Here is an 8679-nt window from a genome sequence, read left to right on the forward strand (position 1 = left end):
GATACGATGACATTTCTCTCCAAGCCTGAGCCCTGAAATCCCAAGCCTTCCTAGAAGCCACCCATGCCCCTGTCCTCCATCAGGAACCAGAGCATTTCCATGAGTCTCCTCAAGCCCCTATTGTGTATGTTATTTATTATCTTAGCGCCTTTTCTTTTCAGGGAATTGGTCCATAATAGTGCCGTCTGTGTTATTTATGACACAAAGAATAACTTAAACCACATTAGGAACCTCCACATTATAGGGACTTTAGAGAGCTACATTTTTCTAGTTATGGTTAAACTACTGCAGTGATAAATCCACTCATAAGGGTGCAAGAGGGAATCCACAGGACAGGTGTTACCCATTAGTCACCGTAAGGAAGTGCAGGAACAAATGCAGGCTCACAGATGCCTCACTACCTCTTCCCAAGAATGGCTGTGGGAATTCAGAAGGCTGAGGAGCAGGGGGGTTGTGAAAGCTGGTAATGAGAAGAGACAGGTAAGGCTAGGGTGGAAGGGGAAGGAGGGAAAGCCAAAGAGTCAAGTCGGTGTGCCACAGTGCAGGGGACAGTAAAACAAAGTGGTGCAGAAGTTAAGTCTGTTTCATGCTCTCGTCTCACGTGAGTTCTGTGGGGTCCCCCTTGTGTCTATGGCTGAGCTTCCACAGTGGATTGGAAATCCACAGTGAAATATCTACACAAACGACATACCCAGAATGCCAGCTGTGGTCATTTCCTCTTTTCTTACAATTTCATTTAGTTATCCATGAAAATCAGAAAACTATTTCCCTTCTCTTCTCCCCATGAGTACAGTAGCTCAAGAAAGCCCTTACTGAGCGCCCATCAAGGCTGGGCATGGTACGAAGCATCAAGATAAAATACGAATGAGATACTTACAAGGAACTCAGAATTTACTGACGGAAGCAGACCCAAAAAGAGATCATTCTAATAGAACATGGGAACTTCCATGATGGAAATACGGGAAGGGTCTTGTTCATGGAGCACAGTGTTGGAGGGTCTCTGCAGGATGCACAGGTGTGAAATGATAAAACTCAGACTGGAATCCTTGCCTCTGGTCTCCAGGAGGCTTCAACAGCTTCCATGTGCCCAAGAAACACAGGAGAACTCAATGCCATTGAGACATTGTGACTTATTGCTCCAGAGGTTAGACTAAGTAACTTTAGAGCACAGAGATTATTTCAAAACTCCTTAAGAGGGGCGCCTGGGTGGCTCGGTTATTAAGCATCTGCTTCGGCTCAGGTCATGATCCCGGGGTCCTGGGATTAAGCCCCGCGTCAGGTTCCCTGCTTGGCAGGAAGCCTGCTTCTCCCTCTCCCACTCCCCCTGCTTGTGTTCCCTCTCTCCCTGTCTCTCTCTCTGTCAAATAAATAAATAAAATCTTAAAAAAAAAAAAAAAAAAAACTCCTTAAGAATCAGCTTCAACAGCCCCAAGTGCAAACTAGTGCACACGTTGAGAGAACATAAGCTCTCAGGGTTGGCAGGCATTCAGAAGACAAGGCTCTCCATTCAGAGTGTGACATCCTTCCCCAAATCCTGAACAACTTGGTTGAACACCTCCAACAACAGAGAACTCAATGCTTCCCAAGGGGCTCATTCCACCCTTGCATAGCCCTGGTTGTTAGAATTTGTTAGAATGCTCATCAGGTTGAGATTGCCAACCATGGAACTGAAATGTACTAGAAACTCATTCATTCATTCGACAAATATTTATTAAACTACCACTGTATGCCATGTGCTGTTATTAAGAACTCAGTATAAATATAATTATATAAAACAACTTCACCATGGAGTTCTCAGAGATCACACTTTGCTAGCCTAGCTCCAGTCCAGTTGTCTTTGAAGATAAGAAGACTAAACCTCTCTTGGAAGATATGCAACCCATGCTTTAATCATTAGTCATTCTTCATTTGGCCAATAAGGGTGCCTTTATATCTATAGCAACGAGCAAGGCAAACATGTACACTGCCCTAGTGGGGCATACAGTCTATTGGGTAAGGACAGCCCAACCTCAAAACTGAGTACTTTAGGTGTGACTTTGTTAAGAGCCAGAGAAAAGTAAATGACATCTTAGTGGTCTGAGCATGTAGCCATATCCAATTGGGCCATAGTGATGTGCTCTGTATGGCTGCTTCCTTCTCACTGGATTCCTCTAATGGAATCCCCCCAGCTCACCATTTTCCTTTGTTCTTCCACAGCACCAGTTACAATCTGGCATTATTTATGCCTATGCTTACTTATGTAGCTCCCTCTCTGTACCTTCAGTTCTAGGAGAACAAAGATCATATCTACTTTGTATACCAGTGAATCTTCACCCCCTGGTTGTCCACAGTGTGCTGTGAGGCACTTACTATTATCCCCACTTACAAAAGAAGAAAGTAGGACTCAGCCACAGATGTGGGTGACAGAGTGGCAAGAAGTTAATCCAGGTTCTGTTTGATACTACAGCCTTGCTCTCAGCCACTATGCTGCCCCCTAACACCACTGGTGAATCATCTTCTGTCAGCTGCTGCAGTTGGTATGGTATCAAGTAGGCTGACTTAACCAAGATACCAAAACTAACTGTGGCTCCAAAAAGACAGAAATCTAGTTCTCTCTCATGTGAAGGTCTATGACAGGGAGAGCTGGCTCCACAGTACTATTGGCATTTAGGCATCTTCTCTCCTGATGCTTTGTCATCCTCAATGCTTGGCTTCCCTCATGTGAGCCAGAAGGGCTGATCCCACTTCCATCTTCATGTTCACGGTCAGCCAGTAGGAAAGGAAAAAAACAAGAAGGAAAGGAGAGGGAATGTCCCTTCCTTTAAGGACATAGCCTGCAAGTTGCCCACATGACTTCTACTCACATCTCACTGACCGGCTCTTAGTCACACGGCCATGCCTGGCTGCAAGGGAAGCTGGGAAATGAATAAACGGGAAGTCATGTGCCTAGCTAAAAATTCTTGTTAAATAAAAAAAGCAAATGGCTATGTCCAAAACCTGGCTTCAGGAGTTACAAGTTCCCGTCAATAAGGCAGTAGAAGTTACGGCAAGATAGAAAAGAAAAAAGAAAAAGGTAAAAAAGAGGAGGCAAAACTACCAACAAGTATAGGTAAGCTAAGCTTCTTTTCTTCCAGGACTCTCTACTTACTCTGGTCTTCCAAACTCCTTCTTCTAAGGAATTATTTCTGTAATGAAATTCCTGACTCTCATGCACTGTTAAAACATAGGATATTATGGTTTCCTGTACTTTGGGCCAATCTCTAGGTTATGCCCTTTGAGTTTTGAATGAAGGGAGTGCAGTGAAGGGAGGTAGAATTCTCTTTCTATATGCAGAATAACCTTGAGAACTTTGATTACCAAGAGCCTAACTGATAACTGGGTTTGTTTTAGAATTACAGAAAAAAAGGAAGTGGAAAGTGGGCTTCCCTCCCCTAAATATCTCCTCCCAAATGTATTAGAAAAGAAATGCCCCTGAATTTATTTTCTCACACATTAAGTTTTTAAAAATTAAGGTTTTTATAAAAACAAACTAGAAGTCTTCAGTGTTCAGGGCACACTGTTTCAAAATATACTTTCTTAATTACACAAAAAATTACTCCTCTTTGAAATTACTCCTCTTTGAAAGGCCCCAGAGAAGGCAGATATCAAACTTTACAAAATCTTTAGAAGTCCAAGGCATTCACCAAATAAACTCAATTAAAAAATAGAGAGTATAGTCAGACTACACTTGAGTGAGGTATATAACTATAAATAAACTCTAATTAATTCCTTTCCATTTCTTGGTTATTTCCACAAGAACCCTATTTAAGTAAACTCACAAATGACTTTGCCAAGCAGGAAGGAAATGCAGAACATTATGAAAGACACATCTTCCTGCTTCTTTGGCCACATTTCATTGCTTAAAATGACAGAGTGGTATTAAAGATGAGATTTTTTTTGGACCCTGGGTGGTTTGGAGGATTGATAAGATATGAAAGACATACCCTGGCATGACACTCAGTGATCCACATTCTCATATAATATCCTCCCTTTGAGTGGGCCTGGAACCTATAACTTGCTTCTTACTAATATAAAAAGCAATGGTAAAAGGATTTTGCAGATATAATTAAAATTTCTCAGCAGTTGACTAAGTTAATCAAAAGGAAGATTATCCTGGGTGGGCCTGACCTAATCAGAGCAGTCCTTTAAAATAGTGTCTAGAGGTCAGAGCCATCAGCAGAAACTTCCCCACCCCCTTCTACCCCCTACTCAGGCTTTGAAGCAGCAAGTGGCCATGAATTCTACAGCTGTAAGAAAATGAATTCTGCAAACAACCTGGGGGAGTTTGAAAGCAGATTCATCCCTAGTTGAACCTGCAGATGAGAACATAGCCCAGCCAACACTTTGATCCCTGCTTTGTGAAACCCTGAGCGGGGAACCCAGCTAAGCAAAGCCCAGATTCCTGACCCACAGAAACTGTGAGATAATAAATGGATATTGTTTTAAGCTACTACATCTGTGATAATTTGTTACAGAGCAAAAGGAACCTAATACACAAGTTGTAGGCTCAACATGTGCCAGTGCCCTGAAGGACAGAGAGAGGTGCAGAGCTCTTTGGAAGCAAATTTTTAATCCGCGCTCGCCTTCTACTCCCAAAGCTTTTTCTCTTTGACATTGCTTGCTGCCATCCTGCCTTCAACCTCAAATCAGGTTTCTGCCTATGATTCAATCTTTGGCTCCCTATGAGAAATCTTTTTAATATAAAATTAATATATAAATAAATTTGCTCTTGGAGCAATGCAGTGTGGAACAGAACCTGCCAGGCTCTCTAACGTCCATCACAAAGAAAGACTGCAGAGGGGAGGGGGAAGGCAGAGCTTTATCCTCCACGGGGAAGCAGAGAATTCATAGTGATCTTATTGTAGATGTAAAATTAGGTCAGGGCTCTATAAACTGATTAAAGCTAATGCTTCACGCTTCCAAGGAAAACAGCGGATACAAAAGGGAATGATCTCTAGCTCAGGATAAGAAGGAAGGAGAACACTCTATGCTCTAGGCAGTCCAATCATGTAGGATGCTTGGCCAAAATGAATATATAGGAAAGGAGCATCCAAAGAACAGCTGGGAAAACTTCTAAAAGCAAATTGTAGTCAGTCTACATACACACAAACCTAAAGTGAGGATTAAAGTGAGCACACCAGTGGCTTGAATGTCCTGAGGTTCAAGAACTCTAAATCACCATGCTTTTCCCCCAAATTAATCCCTATCTGCAGCTCTTAGCCCTCTGGTACCTTGTGTCTTGACACCTAGTTTATAGGCAGCAGGATTTGAAATATTCTATTCTGTGCCCCCCAGAAGTCAATGTCTTGCCCATTCAAGGTAATTTTAGTGTTTGCATTAGGAAACACAAACCACACAGTTCTATCCCCAAGACTCTTCTTGGATCCTCATTTTTCTCTAGAGTGTTAACCCCAACTTCTTTAATTTCATCCTCTTTCTGCTTCACTGATCATTTCTTCCTCTTGTTCTCTTCTCAAAGTTAGAGAAAAGCCATCTTTATTTCCCTTATATCTTAGCCCTTCCCTCCTGCTCCCAAGGAAACATTTTTAAAAAATCTGGGCTACATTCTTTGATTTGTCTTATGGGCTCCCCAAGCAACCCAAGTCACTACAGAAGGGTTAAAAAGACAGATTCTCTATAGAGTAGTGGCATCATTCGCAATGCAAATATCTCTGATTTGAATGGGAAACATTTTAGTGAGTTACTAAAATTTCTTCACCTTTTTTTTTCAGTGCATATATATGGGGAAATAACAGCTTGGTAAAGAAAATAGCAATTCTTATTCTAAATACTGATATAACTACCATGGAGAAAATTACCTGATTTGCATACTTGATTGACACAGCTTGGAATGAAAAGAAGAGTTGTAGGGCTGGGTAAGGCTGAGGATCACCTGCTGGTGGCTATTGGGCCAAACATCTCAGTCTAGAATTTAAATCAAATGTCAAGGAAAAATGCCTAAGACCTGAATCAGTTACATTTTCATTTCAGTCATGACCAGAGTCATTCAGTTCATATTTGGTTCAAGGCCACTTACCAGTCCACTAGTAATTCAGGAAAACACTGCCCAAATTATATGGTCAGAAAGTAACAGGTCTAGTTTGAGTTCCATGAAAAATAATGGGTTTAGTTTTGGTACAGCTCTCTGTGAAAAAAGTTCAACGCCGGGGAACCTGGGTGGCTCAGTCGGTTAAGCATCTGCCTTCAGCTCAGGTTGTGATCTCAGGGTCCTGGGATCTAGCCCCACGTGGGGCTCCCTGTTCAGCGGGGAGTCTGCTTCTCCCTCCCCCTCTACCCCTCCCCCTACTTGTGTGCACTCTTTCTCTCTCTCTCTCAAATAAATAAATAAAATCTTTAAAAAAAGAAGTTCAATGCCAACTAAAGGTATTTGGTTTTCCAACATGAGGATGAATGTTCAGAATGACTCATCTGTCTCCATACCATCTCTTAGCCACACAACTGGCTCTGTCTGGAGAGTCACATAAAATTGGCTGTTATGGCTAAACCCTATGGATGATTCTTAGAATAAAGCCCTAGGATTACTCTCAGTCCATTTCAATATGGTTTAAGTTTTCAGGAACTGGAGAGAAAAAGAAAAAGAAAGAAGAGAGAAAAAATTAGAGCTCCTGAGCTACCTAGTCCCTAAGAGCAGAATTTTTTCACATAGGTACACGAGATGATGTTGAAAAAAAAAGTTCCTTGGATCCCATGGCCCCTAAGAAAATCCTTTATGGAAAAAGCATTCACCTTCAATGTCACCTTAGTCCCCTACACTGACAGAATGAATAAAATCCAATTTTATGAAATTAGCTAAAATAAAACCATGCAGCAACTTCTCCTTCATTAATAAAACACATACCTCTCCTCAAAAACTCATTGGCTCACTGTACACTATTTTAAGTATTTTAACTTAAAATTTCTTATTTCTTCTGCTGATATGGATCTACTAATACGCCAGGCTGACTGCCTATGTATCATCTATCAGAAGTCTTTAAGACATGCTAAGATCTTTTGGGTGCCTTCAAACCCTTCTCTGTCCAGAAATAAAAGGCAGCATTCTCCTCCTGACATCTATACCATATTTCTGCCTGGTAATATCACTCATGCTTCTTGAAACCACCAATGGATCTTAACCTACCTAGCAACTACCAATAAGAATAAAGCAGGAGCTAGGAAACTGATGTGAATCAAGAAGAACTTGAGTGTGAAGCAAGCTGAAGCTTTGGAAAGATGTGTTCAGTAGGAAAAGCGGGAAAGTGGAGTCAGCTCCCATTTATCATCAAATGATAAATGGGAACAGAATGGCCAGGCAGGCTGCCCAAAACATATATTGCTCAAGAGAGGCCTGCAAGTCAGAGAGACATGGATTCCTAGAACTTGCCCATCTTGCCATACCCAAGCTAGCTGGCAGCAAAGAAAACTCATGGGAAATGGTCTGATTCAAGAAAGGTGACTTAATTCCAAGCCATTCATAATTATTTCAAAGGAGGCACATAATGTTAAGAATGTCATGCTACTTGTCAAATAATAACAATTAATAATAATAATGATGAATGATGATGATGATGCTTTGCCAAGGATACCTTCATGCCCCGCAGAAGGATCACCTTTTTAAAAAGTAAAGCTATTTGGGCTTCAAAAAAAGTGATGAAGATAGGTACAAGGTACTGGGAGCAGCATGTTCTAGAGTATAGAGTGCTAGATTAAGAATCATAAATTGTTTATTTGATTCGCCATTTTTTGGAAAAACTAATAAAGAATAGGCACATAAGTATTGTTTTTCTGACTTCCCCAAAATGAAAAAAGAGAAGCATAATGGTTGGTGATGTAGGTTTGTTTCCTTAGAATATTTTTCAGGGCAATTAAGAAAAATATACTAGTATTTCCAAGACCATAACCAGATTCCCCATAGATCTCCCAAACTGCTTTCTCTTCTCTCTTATTTCTTTCAGATTTACTTTAAGATACTGGATCTGAGTCCCAGTTCTGCTGCTTATGAGTTATGTGACCTTGGACAAGTGACTTAACCTCTGTGAGCCCAACACTTTCATGTAATCAGCTAATAACAGCACCCACATATACCAGTCAGGGCCCTCGCAGGAAGCAGATGGCACAGTCAAAATGATTAATTGAGGAGAGTTTAATAAAGAGACTAATGATAAAGGTGAGAGCAGGGTTTAGGGAAACAAGAACACAGCACCTTAGGACTAGCAACTGCAGGGAGCCAATTTTGACCCTAGATCTGAAGGGGCACAAGGGAAGGAGTCATTCCTTAATCTGGGAATAAAAGCTTTGGGAAGAATGCCAGAAAGGATCTGGCGTCTTCATTAAAAGGAATACAACCAACCTTTGGCCACTTAATGTGAAATAAATAGCCTCTTGATCTCCTCTCACTCTCCAGTCTCTGGATTTAGAGTTATCAAATCCAACTAGAGAGGGGGCGGAGCAAGATGGCGGAGGAGTAGGAGACCTGGATTTCGTCTCCTCTCAGGAATTCAGCTGGATAGGGATCAAACCATTCTGAACACCTACAAACTCAACAGGATATCTAAGAAAAGAAGAGCAACAACTCTCTCATCAGAAAAGCGACGACTTTCTGGAAGGTAGGACATGCGGAGAAGTGAATCCGAGGCGATATTCAGGAGGATAGACGGCGGGGGA

At 41.5% G+C, this 8679-nt stretch overlaps 1 long non-coding RNA gene across 2 annotated transcripts in view; it reads right to left on the reverse strand.

Annotated features, from left to right (window-relative positions):
- Positions 1-8679, reverse strand: part of LOC115944040 (uncharacterized) — an 892253-nt gene that overhangs the window by 428486 nt on the left and 455088 nt on the right. The window lies entirely within an intron of this gene.

Source organism: Leptonychotes weddellii, chromosome 16 (assembly GCF_054177405.1).
Source record: "Leptonychotes weddellii isolate Sample4059 chromosome 16, ASM5417740v2, whole genome shotgun sequence".
NCBI classification, from domain to species: domain Eukaryota; kingdom Metazoa; phylum Chordata; class Mammalia; order Carnivora; family Phocidae; genus Leptonychotes; species Leptonychotes weddellii.